At 33.7% G+C, this 19,294-nt stretch overlaps 1 protein-coding gene across 5 annotated transcripts in view; it reads right to left on the bottom strand.

The window, feature by feature from the left end:
- LOC101894068 (acetylcholine receptor subunit alpha-like) overlaps window positions 1-19,294 on the bottom strand; it is a 331,275-nt gene that overhangs the window by 244,735 nt on the left and 67,246 nt on the right. The window contains exon 1 of one of the 5 annotated variants that reach the window (XM_059126856.1): window positions 4,890-5,278. The exons of 1 other annotated variant lie outside the window; for it this stretch is intronic. The gene's annotated coding sequence lies outside the window, so the exon portion shown is untranslated. Of the gene's footprint in view, window positions 1-4,889; window positions 5,279-19,294 lie in introns of those variants that run through there. 3 more of the 5 variants (XM_059126853.1, XM_059126855.1, XM_059126852.1) reach the window with 3 other exon arrangements.

Raw genomic sequence — 19,294 nt, 5'->3', positions numbered from 1 at the left:
ATTGTTCTTCATTATTTTACCGTTCCACGCATTTCGGTCATAGACAACGAACGTAGATTTTTGACACAACAATTGTCAAATTACATTAGACCATTAGCGACTAAAATTTAACAAAAGCCGACGCAGTGTAGTAAAATGAATGGTCAAATAGAGAGGTTGCATTCCACATTAACTGAAATATATCGGTGTCTTAGTAGAGAAGTTCCTAGATGAAAACCTATGGAACGTGTAGATATAACAGTGTATAGGCATAATAATACCATACGTTCTGTTACAAAACGAAAATGCGCTGATGTTTTTCTTGATGGAACTGCTAGAATAAATTACCCAGAGATGGTAAATTTTAGAGAACGCACATGATACACAATGATAAAAATGCTCTTTTACTACACAAACAAGGAATGCCCGAAACAACAAAACTCGCTCGATGAATTGTTCATTTATAATCATCATGTTTGTTCAATTTAACTCAGTTAACTCATTTGTCCGAGATGGCTTTAATTGACGGTGAAGGTACTCTTGCCATGAGTAGGCTATAGAAATGGCTAAAAGCGACAAACATGAGCCTTCACACCTGCATTCCAAAAATGATCGCTAAACACAAAATCAAATATTAAAATGTTACTTTGTAAAAATATAAAAAGGGAACCAAAATATGTGTCACAAGTATAACAATTTTACTTCTCATAAAAAATCAAACTAAAAAGAAACCCAAAATAAGAGTCACTAATATGAATATTTTAAATACAACAAGTTAAAAAGCAGTAAGTTCGGCCGGGCCGAACTTTTAATACCCTCCACCATTTGCAACGAATTTGGAAATTTTCAAAAAATAAAATCCTTAAAAAATTCTGTTAAAATTTTAAAAATACCGAATATAGCCGTTATTTTGGGGTCTATACGACGTGGACATACATAGTCATTGTTTGTCATAAGCCATTACCATATTCAAATTCGAAACTTGAAATAAACGGTGAATTATGTAGCTAAAATCATCAAAATACCGAATATAGGGAGGTACCGTTATATGGGGGCTATACGAAGACCTGGACCCGCACAGACAATTTTCTGTCACAGACTGTAGTTCCCATAACGAACTTTAAATACCAATTTTAAAACAATTCCGGTGAATAATGTCGCTAAAATCATCAAAATACCGAATATAGGGAGGTACCGTTATATGGGGGCTATATGAAGACGTGGACCTGCACAGACAATTTTATGTCTTAGGGTGTAGTATCCATTTTGAACTTCAAATACCAAATTTGAAACAATTCCCGTGAATAATTTCGCTAAAATCATCAAAATACCGAATATAGGGAGGTACCGTTATATGGGGGCTATATGAAAACGTGGACCTACATGGCCCATTTACGAACTTAACCTGCCTACTGGAAAAATAAACATGTGTGCAAAATTTTAGCCACCTATCTCTATTCATTCGAAAGATAGAGTGATTACAACAGACAGACAGACAGACAGACGGACATCGCTAAATCGACTTAGAATTTTGCGCTGATCAAGAATATATATACTTTGTTGGGTCTGATATGAGTATTTCGAGGAGTTACAAACGGAATGACAAAGTTAATATACCCTCCATAGTATGGTGGAGGGTATAAAAAGGAACCCCCAAAACGGGTCACATCTATAAAAATCAAACAAATAGGTCATAAATATAAAAATTTACAAAAAAATAAAATTAAAACGAAAAAGGAATCCAAAATATAGGTCACAACCACAAATATGTTCAAACAAAAATGGAAAAGGTATACAAATGATACCGAAAAAACGGCTCAAAGCGGTAAATCAAAAAAGAAGAAACAAAAAAAAATCACCGATAACCAACATAAATAGCCCACTCCTCATTTATCTATTAAATCCCAAAGAACTCCTCGTTTATCCAGTAAAGTCCAAGGAACTCCTATCACATCAAAAAAGACCGACACATTGCTATTTTTGCGTCCTCCCGAACTCCTCTCACCCATACATAACTAATTATTACTAAAATGTTAATTTAAGAAAACTTAAATGACAATAGCAAGAATTTTATAAGTTTCTGAAAAAATAAACTATTCTAATAATTTTTAACATTATTTCAAATTTCATGAAACGGCTTTTTTAATAATTTTTTCGCTAAACCATTTTTATATAAATATAAAGAATTATATAAGTTCATACCGATAAATCTTAAAAAGTAATTTAAATATTAAAAAACTACTGTAATAATTTAGATATCAATAGACACTTCAATGGTTAAGTTCGTAAATGGGTCATGTAGGTCCACGTTTTCATATAGCCCCCATATAACGGTACCTCCCTATGTTCGGTATTTTGATGATTTTAGCGACATTATTGACCGGATAAAGTACTCACAAGAAACCCCTTGTGTTGATTTTCAGACCACTTCATTGGAAAATGTGGCTAAAATTATCAAAATACTGAATATCGGAAGGTGCCATTATATAGGGGATATACGATAACATGGATTGATAAAGCCCATCTTCGAACTTGAGCTGCCTGTAGACAAAAGAAAGATCTGTGCAAACTTTTAGCTTCCTATCTTAATATCGTTTTGCGTGATTACAACAAACCGACGGCCCGAGACGTAGATAAATCAACTAAGAATTTCACGCTGATACAGAATATTTGTACTTTATAGGGTCTAACATGAGTATTTCGAGGAGTTACAAACGGAATGACGGAGTAAAAATACCCTTCATAGAATGGTGGAGGTTATAAAAAATTGATATAAATATATCAATATGGTGAAGGGTAAAAAAACGGATGTATATTCCAAAAATTAACAAGTAAAAAAGAAGCTAAGTTCGGCCGGGCCGAACTTTTAATACCCTCCACCATTTCGAAGTAAATTGAAATTTTTCAAAAAAAAGCCCGAAAACTACCACTTAAATGAAAACCGTTATATGAAGAAAACCGTTATACGAAGACTTGGACATGCACACGTTTTTTTTTTTTGTCATAGGCTGTAGTGCCCATTACGAACTTAAAACAAGTAAAAAAGCTGTAAGTTCGGCCGGGCCGAACTTTGAATACCCCCCACCATTTGGTACAAATTTAACAATTTTCAAAAAAAAATAAAATCCCTTAAAAATCTGTTAAAATCTTGAAAATACCTAATGTAGCCGTATATTAGTGTGGACCTGCATAGGCAACTTTTGTCACAAGCTATTACAATATTCAAATGCGAAACTTGAAAAAAAATATGTTTATAATGCACAGGCAATTCTCTGTCATAGGCTGTAATATCGAACTTCACGAACTTCAAATGCGAAATTTGAAACAATTCCGGTAAATAATGTCGCTAAAATCATCAAAATACAGAATATCGGGGGTTACCGTTATATGGGGGCTATACGAAGACGTAGACCTACATTGCCCATTTTCTGTGTTAAGCCGTAGCATCTATTATGAACTTTAAATATTAATTTTGAAACAATTCCAGTAAAAAATGTCGCTAGAATCATTAAAATACCGCATATCGGGAGGTACCGTTATATGGGGGCTATACGAAGACGTGGATCTACATGGCCCATTTTCAATACCAAAACTCCTACAGACATAGTACACATTTAAGTAAAATTTTATCAACCTACTTCATTTCGTTCGGAAGCTAGAGTGATTTCCACAGACGGACAGACGGACGGACATTGATAAATCGACATAGAATTTTATGCTGATCAAGAATATATATACTTTGTGGGGTCTAAAATGTATATTTCGAGGTGTTACAAACGGAATGACAAACTTAATATACCCTCCATACTATGGTGGAGGGTATAACAAGAACAAGTACCTATTAGGATCTTCCAGTACAAAATTTGAAATGATTCCTGGGAATAATTTTACTAAAATTGTCAACATACCGACTATCGGGATGTACCGTTATATAAGGGCTATACGAAGACGAGGACCTGGATGTAAAAATTATTGTCATAGGCTGTAGTACACATAACAAACTTCAAATACCAAATTTGAAACAATTCCGGTGAATAATGTCGCTAAAATTGTCAAAATACCGAATATCGGAAGCTACCGTTATATGGGGGCTATACGAAGACATGGACCTGCTCAAACAATTTTCTGTCTAAGGATGTTAGGATCTTCCAGTACGAAATTTGAAACGATTCCGGTGAATAATGTTGCTGAAATCATCAAAATACCGACTATCGGGAAGTACCGTTATATGGGGGCTACATGGCCCATTTACGAACTTAACCTGCCTACTGGTAAACTATGCATGTATGCAAAATTTTAGCCTTCTATCTCAATTCGTTCGAGAGATGATTACGTGATGCACATCGCTAGATCGTCTTAGAATTTTACGCTGATCCAGAATATATATATATATTCTTTGTAGGGTCTATTATGAATATTTTGAGGAGTTACAAACGGAATGACAGAGTTAATATACCCTCCATAGAATGTTGGATGGTATAAAAATAGTACTTCATAAAATGTATGTAATGTCTTGTAAACCCCTTCGATAAGTGAGTTACGACGAATTTTGTAAATATATGTCAAAAAGACATTACAATAAGTAAATACCTGAAATTAATTTTTTCTAACAACAATTTGTTCTTGCATATATATTCAAATGCTGTTTTCAAGCATATTACAAATCTTGTCTTGAGCGTTTGCTACTGATGGAATTGAAAAATGAATATACCTACCTACATTGAAAATATTTGGTGGTTGTTTAAGGAAATATGATTTTATGTTTTGAACACAAGCAATGCAACCGATGTTATTAATATCATGTCTTGTAAATACATGGCAAAAATGAATTTGTTAGACTTCTAGGGTAGTTCTATCAAGCACATACATTAAACTTACAAACTTAAAACATAACATTTTCTGATATTTACCTTGACACCCGATTTCTCTACTCATACATGTACATAAATTAATTCAGTTGTATGGACTATTTTAACACTTTTATGTAACACAAGCAACGTATTAGGATATATATAACCGTTTTTCCCGTTGAACTCCCAACAAACGCAACGGAATTATTTTAGTCGAGTGTGCATTGTCTTACTGTTTGAAAATATCGTAACGCAATACAGCTTCAAACAAACACGCAAATACAAGAACGTGAATATAATTTTAGACAATTCGCTAGTTGGTTCATTTGTTATTGTTGTATGTCCTTTTAAAATTACTTATGACGGTGGTGGAAACGTTTGTATGTATATTATTTGAAGTCAACCACGTGTTTATTGAACAATAGCAAAACCCGCACAGCTGTTTAACCCTCGTCAATTCTCTAGTTATAAACACCATTACTACTTAGTTTACACACGTCTTTCATTTCTGTGTGTATATGAAAAGCAAAGTCAAATGTACAAGGTTCATAGGAAGAGAATTCATAGGTTATATCATGGTAGAAGAATATAGGTAGACGCGTCGACACAGCTGCTGGGACAATGAACTGTCAAACCAATTTTGGAATTAAAAATGTTGAATGAAAGATTATTTGAATTTGTAAAAATTGTTGAAAACGCGAATTATAATAGCCACCGACTGTAGTAGTATAAGAAAATATATAAAAATCTACTTATATTTAAAAAACATTTATTTTTTTGACATATTTATGCTCTCAAGCGTTGATACATCTACCTGTATTCTTCTGCCATGGGTTATACTTTTTTTCTGTCAAACTTTTTTCTGAAAAATAAAACTTAACAAATTTTAAATGTAAAAGTTATGGTATTATAAAATTATTGGTAATAATTATATAAAATAAATTAGTTGTTTCAGCAAAAAATAGGAGTCAAACAAACATATTTCCATACATATATAGGGTAAGTGTGCCTAAGTTCGACATGTCCCAGTAGTCGGCAGTTTTGAAATTTAAAATTAAATAACTAAGAATAGAATTGACCATATAATGAAATAATTGCAAACAAACGTCAACAGTGTTCTCTGCTCTCTTTCTGTAAAAAAAAAACAATGACCTCCGATCATTTATTACGAGCGAATAACGGTTTTCGTCAGTGAGTGTCTTCCAACGCATGCGATAGTGCTTGTTTGTAAAGAAACAAGTAAAAAAGCAGTAAGTTCGACCGGGCCGAACCTTGAATACCCTCCACCATTTGGAACGAATTAGAAAATTTTCAAAAAAAAAAAATAAAATCCATTAAAAATTCTTTTAAAATCTTTGAAATATCTAATATAGGAAGGTGCCGATATGGGGGGATATACGATATTGTGAACCTATAAAGACAAATCTATGTCTGCGTGTAATGTACTCAGGAACTCCTTGTGTGGATTTTCAGATAATTCCATTGTAAAAAGTGGCTAAAATTATCAAAATACCGAATATAGGGGAGTACCGTTATATGGGGGATATACGATATTGTGGACCTATATAGACAATTCCGTTTTAGGGGTAAAGTGATCACAAAGAACTCCGTGGGTGGATTTTCAGACAATACGATAGGTAAATGTGGCTAAAATCATCAAAATAGCGAATATCGCGGGGTATCGATACGATATCGTGGACCTATATAGATATTTCTCTGTCGAGGTATAAAGTACCCACAAGGGACTCCTTTTGTGGAATTTCAGACCATTCCATTGAAAAATGTGGATAAAATCATCAAAATGCCAAATATCGGCGGTACCGTTATATGGGGGCTATACGATATCGTGGACATATATAGACAATTCGAAAAAATTTGTAATCTGGACAACATTATTTTTTAGCAATTGAAAGATTTCACTCAGAAAATCCTAAAAGTGCCGACTACTGGTAACTTTACCCTATAACATATTTATAACATATTTATTAACAATAATGGATAAAGAAAACGTAAGTAAGGATAAAAATAAATAATTTAAGAGCGTATGAAGAGCTATTTAGTTTATATAGATGTCAATTCCAACTACAATACGATGCATCCGTGGAACACCATTGCCCATGTCTATATTTTTTTGTAATGAAAATGTAAAGGCAAATAAGCTGCATTATAACATTTCTGCTGTTAAGATTCCGCCAATGTGGTTTTGAGGATCAGTTAGTATTTTACAAATGTTTTACAAGATGCTGTTCGTTTATAGACTAATGAAAATACAGACGAAGAAATGATCTCACCTTTTATTTTCGGAAAATTCGGATCAGCACATGTCGTCACTCAATTCTAAAATATTTAAAATATCATAAACTATAGGATATTTGTCAGTTGAAAATTATTTTATAATAATTGATAAATTCAAATTATGTGATGACATCGAAAAATACGTGAATAATCAGTAAAATTCTTGAAAAACGATGAAATGTGTTTTCGAAGTCGAGTGGGTCGACTGCGCAAACCAACATGTTGACTATCAACATTTGGCTTTAGAACAGTTAGAACAGTAGTTTGGTTTCAGAGGGAACTAATATACAGAAGGCATATCCAATTCTGAATCGATTTTCACTAAATTTGACGGAGACATTTTAATCTTTTATACCAAATAACATTGCTATAGAGTGCATGATATCACTTCGAGAAGGATTATATTAAAAAAATATATATCCGGGCCGAGTTCCAAAAAATGGAAACGTATGTCCCGAAATTCACTCTACTTTGGCTGATATTAGCCATTATTTGCACAATAAACCTGAAATCGGATTAAGGATATATATGGGAGCTATATCCAAACCTTTGTCGTTCTCGGTAAAATTTGGCAAATTTTTTTCTGAGCTCTATAAGATATCTTGTACCAAATATCATTGTTGTCGAATGCATATTAGAATATGAGGGACTTAAACACCAAATTGGATGAAACATGTATATGGGAGCTATAGCTATATCTGAACCGATTTTCTCCAAATTTGATGTACTTGCTTCTAGACTGAACTCGGTCCAATATACCAAAATTTAGTCATTGGGACTGATATTGGCCATTTGGCGCACAATTAGCCCGAAATCTGTTGAAGATATATAAGACAGCTATATACAAATCTGATCCAATCTTAATAAAATTTGGCAGAGGTATTTCTGGGATGTATCTGACATTTGGTACCAAATATCATTGCTGTGCAGTTCATATTACACATTTGAGGGACTTAAAACCCCAAATCGGATGAAACATATATAGGGGACCTATAGCTATATCTGAACCGATTTTCTCCAAATTTGATGTTTTGCTTCTAGACTTAATTCAGGTCATTAGGGCTTATATTGGCCATTTGGTCAATATCTTCAACTGACCCGAAATCAGTTTAAGATATATGGGAGCTGATCCGGTTATCACCAATTTCAATAGGGTTCGCTCTTTTTCCAAACAAATATTGTTTGCAAAATTTCATCTCAACCGGATAATAAATGCGACCTGCATTTTGTTCACAAGAATGCATGGACGGGCGGACTGACATGCATAAATCGACTAAGAAAGTGATTCTATGAATATCCTCAGAAGTAACTATGGGTCGCTTCTTTATCCCTGTTACAAACAAATGCACAAAGACTTAATACCCTTACCACTAATTGGTGTAGGGTATAAAAACAAAAAACACATTTTTTAGTTTATGGTTCGTTTACATTTTTTTCTCGAGAGAGAAGAAATCGTATTTTAATACCCTCCACCTTGAAAAGGAGGGTATATTAACTTTGTCATTCCATTTGTAACACTCATAAATATTCATCGTAGGCCCCATAAAGTATAAATATTCATAATCAGCATAAAATTCTAAGTCGATTTAACGATGTCCGTCTGTCTGTCTGTTGAAATCACGATACAGCCCACATTATTTGACGTATAAAATTTGGCAGAACAATATGTATTGTGTCTAGGATGATTAGTGTTGAAAAAGAGATATATTGGCCCACGTTTTGGTACAGCCGCCATATAACGGTACCTCCCGATATTCTGTATGTTGATGATTTTTGCCACATTTTCCATGGATTTATCTCCGGTGGCAGAACTGTGAATATTTAATATTTGATAATCCTAATCACATTTACCCAAAAGTGGTAGTAAAGAAAATTTGGTAGATGACAATCCTTGAATTATAAAATTGCCTATATAGGTTCCCGTTTTGGTATGGCCCCCTCTTAATTTTATGGTTTTTTTTGAAAAGTTTAAAAGCAGTATCTAATCGGTCTTACTGGTATTTGTAGTTTAAAGTGGAACACGTTTGAATTCAGATACTTGTATAAAAAATTTTTTTCTTTATCGAAAGGTGGAGGGTTTGAAGGTTTGGCCTGGCCGAACTTAATGTTTCTCAGTAACTTCTTACTAAGTAAATGTTACTGTGAAGGTAAACGAAAGAACCTAATCTATAAAAGAGGAAAATGTTTGTACATTTGTTAGCTTGTATGTTTGTAATTTATGGACTCGAAAACCGCTGAACAGATTTTCCTGAAAGTAACATAGGCTATATATAAATGAAATTCCACTCGGAACTGGAGATGTAGCATCAGAATCAAAGGTACCTCCCAAAAATTTAGATTTTATATGCACATATCCATTGATCGATTACAGATACATTCTCCAAATTTGAAATAAATGGCAATATATTTGTCATTTTATATGGAAATCGGTTCAGATTTGGATATAGCTCTCATATGTATTTTCGCCCGATTTCATGTATTTGATGCATTAAACACGATGTGTATGTTCGATTTCAATGAAATTTGAAATGTGTGACGGGATTTGATCAGAAAATAAATTTGTTAAATTATATTGAAATCGGTTCAGATTTGGATATAGTTCCCATATATATTTTCGTCCGATTTCACATATTTAATGCACCGAACACGATACGTATGTCCGATTCCAATGAAATTCGGCATGAGTGACTATATTTGGAACAAAAATAAATTTGCCAAATTATATTGAAATCGGTTGAGGTTTGGGTACATCTCCCATATATATTTTTCGGCCGATCTCATGAATTTTGTGCACGAAACACCATATGTATGTTCTATTCCAATGAAATTAAGAATGTGTGGCGGAATTTGGATACAATAATAAATTTAACAAAATAATTAGAAATCGGTTAAAATTTGGATATAGCTCCCATATATATTCTCGGCCGATTTCACATATTTTATGCACCAAACACGGATGTACCTTCAATTTCAATGAAATATGGAAGGTGTGACGGAATTTGGTGTAAATGTAAATTTTGTCAAATTATATTGAAATCGTTTCAGATTGGAATATGATTTTATTAAGAAGCATTGACCCACAACGCCTTTGCAGTGGTATAAGGCTTACAGTAAACAAGTAAAATAGCTGTATGCTCTCCACCATTTGGAACGAATTTTGCACTTTTCAAAAAACTAAAATCCTTTGAAAATTGTGTTAAAATCTTAAAAATACCGAATGTATACGAAGACGTGGACCTGCACAGACAATCTTCTGCCATAGACTGTAGTATGCAGACGTAGTAGACGAACTTCAAATACCATATTTGAACCGATTCCGGCGAATAATGTCTCTAAAATCATCAAAGTACCGAATATCGGGAGGTACCGTTATATGGGGGCTGTACCAAAACGTGAACATACATGGTCCATTTTCAATACCAAAAGTCCTGCAGACATAATATACATTTGAGTAAAATTTTATCAACCTACTTTATTTCGTTCGGAAGCTAGAGTGATTTTCACAGACGCTAAAGCGACATAGAATTTTATGCTGATCAAGAATATATATACTTTGTGGGGGCTACAATGTATATTTCGAGATGTTAGAAACGGAATGACAAACTTAATATACCCTCCAAAATTTAATTGAGGGTATGATTATTACTGGAAAGTATGTTGCTACCTCGAATTCTCTAATTTCAACAAAAATGCCTTTCAATTCAAAAGATTGCAGTTTCCGGCACGCTTGGAATTTGCTATGAAATTAATAAATCCGAACGACAATCCCTTCGTGTATGCGGACTAAATTTAGCATGTTCCTGCTTTTCTCATGGTCAGCTGTTCCTGGCATTTTCACGCGTTATAATAATAATGGTTTTAAATTTTTTGAATTATTTATATTTTTAACCAACAAATATTCATATATAAAATTTTGAATGCATATAAAAGCGAAAGGAGAAGCTAAGCGCGCCGGGTTCATCTAGTACATATATAAGAAAGTTGTGCTAGTTACTACGCTTTTAACTCAAGAACAGCTGGATTGATTTTGACAATTCGGCAATTTCACGAAAAAAATTTCAATATATTTTTTTATGTATTCAATTCTGAATGAGAGATGGAAAAATGAAATAAGTACTCAAAACGATGTTTAATTGTGACCTTTTCTGACTAGAATTGCATCTAGCTTTTCGACGCCAGGAAATGGTAGAACGAATTGAAAATGTAGTAAGAAAAGGATTCATATCCTCCGAAAATTCTTCCCAAACCTTCAAGATACTTAAATCGCTTGGACTATGCGCATTATCGAATAATTAAAATCCCGAAAGGGTTTTTGGTTCCTACGTTAAACTTTTTTGGCCATTAACCACACACAAAGGACACCAAATTGTTTGCTCTATATTTCGCAAATTTTGCCCCATATATCTGGATGTCAAGTATATTTATATTTAGCCAACTAATTTCGGCCAATTTTTGTGATCTGAGTTTTTAGAAAGAAGAAAAAATTCGTTCAAAAATGTATGAGTATAGGATGAATGTTACTAGAATTTTCAAAATACCTAATATCGGTGCGCTATAGGAAATCGTGGACCTAAATATGCTGTCACCGGAGCTAGAACCATTATAAGCTACAAATACCAATTTTTAGACAAATCCATGAAATACTAATGTGAAAATCTTCAAAATACTGAATATCGGGAGTTACCGTTATGTGGCGGGTATACTAAAACTTGGACCGATACATCTCATTTTCAATACCAACCATCCTAGAATAGTTGTCCAAATAGTTGTGCCAAATTTTGAAGCTCTACGTAAAATAATGAGGGCTGAATCGTGATTTCAACAGACGGACAGACAGATGGACATTTTTAAGTCGCCTTATGCTGATTATATTCCCGATATTCTGTATGTTGATGATTTTTGCCACATTTTCCATGGATTTATCTCCGGTGGCAGAACTGTGAATATTTAATATTTGATAATCCTAATCACATTTACCCAAAAGTGGTAGTAAAGAAAATTTGGTAGATGACAATCCTTGAATTATAAAATTGCCTATATAGGTTCCCGTTTTGGTATGGCCCCCTCTTAATTTTATGGTTTTTTTTGAAAAGTTTAAAAGCAGTATCTAATCGGTCTTACTGGTATTTGTAGTTTAAAGTGGAACACGTTTGAATTCAGATACTTGTATAAAAAATTTTTTTCTTTATCGAAAGGTGGAGGGTTTGAAGGTTTGGCCTGGCCGAACTTAATGTTTCTCAGTAACTTCTTACTAAGTAAATGTTACTGTGAAGGTAAACGAAAGAACCTAATCTATAAAAGAGGAAAATGTTTGTACATTTGTTAGCTTGTATGTTTGTAATTTATGGACTCGAAAACCGCTGAACAGATTTTCCTGAAAGTAACATAGGCTATATATAAATGAAATTCCACTCGGAACTGGAGATGTAGCATCAGAATCAAAGGTACCTCCCAAAAATTTAGATTTTATATGCACATATCCATTGATCGATTACAGATACATTCTCCAAATTTGAAATAAATGGCAATATATTTGTCATTTTATATGGAAATCGGTTCAGATTTGGATATAGCTCTCATATGTATTTTCGCCCGATTTCATGTATTTGATGCATTAAACACGATGTGTATGTTCGATTTCAATGAAATTTGAAATGTGTGACGGGATTTGATCAGAAAATAAATTTGTTAAATTATATTGAAATCGGTTCAGATTTGGATATAGTTCCCATATATATTTTCGTCCGATTTCACATATTTAATGCACCGAACACGATACGTATGTCCGATTCCAATGAAATTCGGCATGAGTGACTATATTTGGAACAAAAATAAATTTGCCAAATTATATTGAAATCGGTTGAGGTTTGGGTACATCTCCCATATATATTTTTCGGCCGATCTCATGAATTTTGTGCACGAAACACCATATGTATGTTCTATTCCAATGAAATTAAGAATGTGTGGCGGAATTTGGATACAATAATAAATTTAACAAAATAATTAGAAATCGGTTAAAATTTGGATATAGCTCCCATATATATTCTCGGCCGATTTCACATATTTTATGCACCAAACACGGATGTACCTTCAATTTCAATGAAATATGGAAGGTGTGACGGAATTTGGTGTAAATGTAAATTTTGTCAAATTATATTGAAATCGTTTCAGATTGGAATATGATTTTATTAAGAAGCATTGACCCACAACGCCTTTGCAGTGGTATAAGGCTTACAGTAAACAAGTAAAATAGCTGTATGCTCTCCACCATTTGGAACGAATTTTGCACTTTTCAAAAAACTAAAATCCTTTGAAAATTGTGTTAAAATCTTAAAAATACCGAATGTATACGAAGACGTGGACCTGCACAGACAATCTTCTGCCATAGACTGTAGTATGCAGACGTAGTAGACGAACTTCAAATACCATATTTGAACCGATTCCGGCGAATAATGTCTCTAAAATCATCAAAGTACCGAATATCGGGAGGTACCGTTATATGGGGGCTGTACCAAAACGTGAACATACATGGTCCATTTTCAATACCAAAAGTCCTGCAGACATAATATACATTTGAGTAAAATTTTATCAACCTACTTTATTTCGTTCGGAAGCTAGAGTGATTTTCACAGACGCTAAAGCGACATAGAATTTTATGCTGATCAAGAATATATATACTTTGTGGGGGCTACAATGTATATTTCGAGATGTTAGAAACGGAATGACAAACTTAATATACCCTCCAAAATTTAATTGAGGGTATGATTATTACTGGAAAGTATGTTGCTACCTCGAATTCTCTAATTTCAACAAAAATGCCTTTCAATTCAAAAGATTGCAGTTTCCGGCACGCTTGGAATTTGCTATGAAATTAATAAATCCGAACGACAATCCCTTCGTGTATGCGGACTAAATTTAGCATGTTCCTGCTTTTCTCATGGTCAGCTGTTCCTGGCATTTTCACGCGTTATAATAATAATGGTTTTAAATTTTTTGAATTATTTATATTTTTAACCAACAAATATTCATATATAAAATTTTGAATGCATATAAAAGCGAAAGGAGAAGCTAAGCGCGCCGGGTTCATCTAGTACATATATAAGAAAGTTGTGCTAGTTACTACGCTTTTAACTCAAGAACGGCTGGATTGATTTTGACAATTCGGCAATTTCACGAAAAAAATTTCAATATATTTTTTTTATGTATTCAATTCTGAATGAGAGATGGAAAAATGAAATAAGTACTCAAAACGATGTTTAATTGTGACCTTTTCTGACTAGAATTGCATCTAGCTTTTCGACGCCAGGAAATGGTAGAACGAATTGAAAATGTAGTAAGAAAAGGATTCATATCCTCCGAAAATTCTTCCCAAACCTTCAAGATACTTAAATCGCTTGGACTATGCGCATTATCGAATAATTAAAATCCCGAAAGGGTTTTTGGTTCCTACGTTAAACTTTTTTGGCCATTAACCACACACAAAGGACACCAAATTGTTTGCTCTATATTTCGCAAATTTTGCCCCATATATCTGGATGTCAAGTATATTTATATTTAGCCAACTAATTTCGGCCAATTTTTGTGATCTGAGTTTTTAGAAAGAAGAAAAAATTCGTTCAAAAATGTATGAGTATAGGATGAATGTTACTAGAATTTTCAAAATACCTAATATCGGTGCGCTATAGGAAATCGTGGACCTAAATATGCTGTCACCGGAGCTAGAACCCATTATAAGCTACAAATACCAATTTTTAGACAAATCCATGAAATACTAATGTGAAAATCTTCAAAATACTGAATATCGGGAGTTACCGTTATGTGGCGGGTATACTAAAACTTGGACCGATACATCTCATTTTAATACCAACCATCCTAGAATAGTTGTCCAAATAGTTGTGCCAAATTTTGAAGCTCTACGTAAAATAATGAGGGCTGAATCGTGATTTCAACAGACGGACAGACAGATGGACATTTTTAAGTCGCCTTATGCTGATTATGAATATATATACTTTATGCGGTCTACGATGAATATTTAGGGATGTTACAAACGCAATGCCAAAGGTATAAAAGTTGTTCACGTTTTGATAAAGCCGCCATATGACGGCATATATTTTGATGATTTTTTCCACTTTTTTACGGAATTGTCTAAAAATTGGTATTTGTAGTTCGCCATGGGTTCTAGCTCCGGTGGCAGAACATAGTATATATAGGTCCACGTTTTGGTATAGCCCCATAAGAGGGTACCTCCCAATATTCGTTATTTTGATGACTTTTGCCACATTTTTTCATGGATTTGTCTAAAAATTGGTATTTGTAGGTCATAATAGGTTCTAGCTCCGCAATATTGTATGTATAGGTGCTATGCTTCAGGTAATTCAGTTTTACATTATACATATTTGAGCAGGAACACACCATATGTTTAGCAACCGTCTTGAGAAAACTATTTAATTTCGTAGAATCCAAATACCTGATTTTGATTTTCCAAGCATTTTAATAAATATCGGTCTTGTGTTCAATAGAAAAAGATATATAATAATGGGATATAGTTACAAATGTAAATTTAAAAAAAAAACGAGCTCATTTCGAATGCAACGGAAACGAAAATGAAAAATGCCAAAAATATTACATCAGGACAACAAAAAAACAAATTAAAAACACGGTTATCCGGACACAAATAAGACATAAAAACAGATCATCAATCACAACACAGAAAACAGCACTTTCTACCCACTGTGCCACCGAACAACATCATCCAGAATTATAGAGAGTGAGAGTGCTACAGTGCGAGAACATTACCAAAAGCGACTTGTTGGAAACTCTACACATAATGAATACTACAACATCACAACGAATAAACTACAAAACAGACACAGAGAATCTTGCACACAGTTACAGACATCTGATTAGAAAAATAAACAAAATACAATAAGAAGAGAATGCTGCAGTGACAAAACAGATAGCAGCAACACAAAGTCGGCATCGGAGCTTGGCGAGATTTAGTAAATTTTGTTATATGTTTAAACAGTATTGTTCCTGATGATGTCTTCCGTTGGAAATATCGAAAATAATAAATAATTAAACAACAAAGACCTCGAGCTCGTTTTTATTAAATTTACATTTGTAACAATATATAATAAAGGTCGAACTAAATATCTAAAAATCAAATTAATAATGGGATGTATTTATATTCCACGCAAAACTGATCGCATGCAGTACGCTGATGGCCTCGCTGTTTTTTATAGTTTTTCTCAAAATTACTATTACTTCCATTGGGAGGTGATTTAAATGTCAGACACTCGTCTTGGGGCGATACTTTAATTTGTAGATGTAATCTTGGAAATGTGTCTACAAGTACATGAAAAACACTAAAAGGTACTTTATCTATTGGATTTCCAATGGGTCAAATAATTCTATGTAACATGTTCATTATATTTGTTCACAAGTTTATAGACGAAAAAAAGTCTAAAGAGTTAAATCGTACGATTTAAACGGTGAATTGACAGGTCAAGAAAGTAAAATAAAATGTTCACCGAACTCGTGACTCAATAAATCCATTGTTATGCGTGCTGTATTGCACAGTCTTGTTGAAACCATATGTCATGTAAGGTAAGCTCTTGCATTTTTGCCCAAAAATGTTGGATATCATTTCACTGTAGCGCTCACCAATCTCATATACGTTACAATTGAGTGACTTCAATATTTTTAGTTAGAGCTTTCGTTCGTCCATATATTAATTTGACTATGGTCATAGACTACATGGAAAAATACCGGATTAATCAGGAGAAATTATTGAACATCAATTGAATGTGTTTTCGAAGTCGAGTAGGTCGGCTACGTCAACCAGTATATTGATTATGCAAAAGCGTGCTGAGAGCCACCTGCATTAAAAACTAACGTTCTATATATTGATTAATCTATGCTATGGTTTCGTTTTGAAAAAAAAAAAACATTACTCTTTACAATAGAGGGTAATATGAAGGGGGAATACCCTAGAATTAGGCTATGAACTGATTGAATCTTCAACAATAACAATACAAACTCATATCAGGGAAGGTACGGGCAAAGGAATTTAAATTTAAAAACCAATACCAATAAACTTACACACGTAGGTGATGATGTGGATTTTTTTTCAAATTACAGAACTCAGCGAGTTCTTATTTGAAAATGTTTTGATAGTTGTGCAATATTTTGAGTGCAAGTGCAGTTGTGCAATATAAAGAGTTTGATTCTCATTCAATTAAGAACGATCTTCACTTAGAGAGTTTGCATTTCACCAAATTCTTCTCAAAAGGCTGAAAAAGTCAAATAACCATTCTCTTCGCCGGAAAAAAATAAAGGAAATGATAGGGATCATCAAATATTGCAAAGCAGTCAGACACGTTTTGGAAAACAATACTTTCTATAAAAAAATAGTAGAAAGATGTGGAAATTTAGCCCACATAGGGTTGATGGCTTCGCGATTGGTAGGGATGCTGTTAAGTGTTTTATCAACCGATTCACCTGTCTCGATAGGTATGACAGTAATGTTAATTTTACTTTTACTGTATTTTACTGACCGATTATTGCTTCTCCTAGATTTACCTCATTTAGGATTGACGCCTTCGGGAGTGATAGGGATGCTATTAAGTGTTTACCAACCGGATCCCCTACCTCGATAGCATATTGCCGTTAAAGGAAGAGCTCACCTCAATACCTGGGACGATTTTTCCTGTTATTTCTTGTTTCGATTCGACTCTTTGCCATGAAGGTATGACAGTAATGTTAAATTCTTTATCAGAAAGAGGCAAGGTTTCTGCAAACCAGAAGGAACTCTCCCCTAATTTGGCATCGTTGTCATGTTTTTTTTTAAGGAGATGGCTGTTCTTTGGTCGATATATGCTTCCGCATACTATATAGCGATACGTCATCTTTGTATCGTCCCCTCTCACATTTAAAATCATGCCCGTTGTCTTGCCATATAGAGGATATATTATCTTTGTAATTTCACTTCCATGCTAGCCCCCAAAATCTATATATTCGTGATCAGCGTAAAATGTTATTCCGATTTAGCTGTGTCCATTTGTCTGTCTGTTGTAATCACATTCGAATGAATTGAGAAATGAGGTTAAAATTTGTACACCATTATATTTTGTCAGTATGTAGGTAAAGTTCGTAAATAGGCCATAACGGTCTACGTTTTCTTATAGACCCCATATGAAGTATCTCACGATATTCGGCATTTTACGGATTTAATCGTCATTTTCAAAAGATAGTGTTTCAAATTCAGTACTTATAGATCGTAATGAGTTGAACATGCTATGCTGTATTGTATTCTTATATTATCCGCATATCGATACCTCCGAACATTTGATACTTTCGAAATTCTAGCCACTTTTTACATTTTTTTTTTTCAAATTTAGTATTTTTATCTCGCTATAGATAAAAACTTTGTCATAAGAAATTGCTAGTTTTATTGTATTTGGATGACTTTTACTGCAAACTACACCCGATTTCAAGGGCAAAAATTAATGTTCTGTTCAAGAATCTGCATGAATCTACTAGTTTTGCAATTTTTGTCGATATCACAGGGAGAAAATCGGCAGAGCAGTTAGAACTTTTACATTCTTGCAGTTCTGGAATGTACCATAAACTAGCTCGACTACGGTCTACTCCAGAACTGCAAGAATGTAAATTTTTATATTCGGAATTTCACTGGTTGCCATCCCAATAAATTTTGCATTTTGAGTTCTCTTTGGACAGATAATTGTCACATGAAAGAGGATATGACCCCATTATGTTGTGTCGGCCATTTTGGTTTGTTTGAATGTGTCCGCATCTTCCAGCTGAAGAACAATGTAGGTTCTGGGGCTAAAAACTAGATGCCAATTCGAGACAGGAAAGATCGCCAGTTAGTATCTTATTGAGCACTCATATCATTACAAGCACAAAATAGCACTAAATATCATTAAAGCACCGAGTATCGGGAGGTACCTTTATATTGGGGCTATACCAAAACGTGGACCTATACATGCAATGTTTTGCCACACGCACAAGGACCCGCTATGACCTACAAATACATATATCTGGATGTCAAGTATATTTATATTTAGCCAACTAATTTCGGCCAATTTTTGTGATCTGAGTTTTTAGAAAGAAGAAAAAATTCGTTCAAAAATGTATGAGTATAGGAT

This window comes from Musca domestica, unplaced genomic scaffold (genome assembly GCF_030504385.1).
Source record: "Musca domestica strain aabys unplaced genomic scaffold, Musca_domestica.polishedcontigs.V.1.1 4, whole genome shotgun sequence".
NCBI classification, from domain to species: Eukaryota; Metazoa; Arthropoda; class Insecta; order Diptera; family Muscidae; genus Musca; species Musca domestica.
This window is presented reverse-complemented; position numbering and strand designations above follow the sequence as displayed.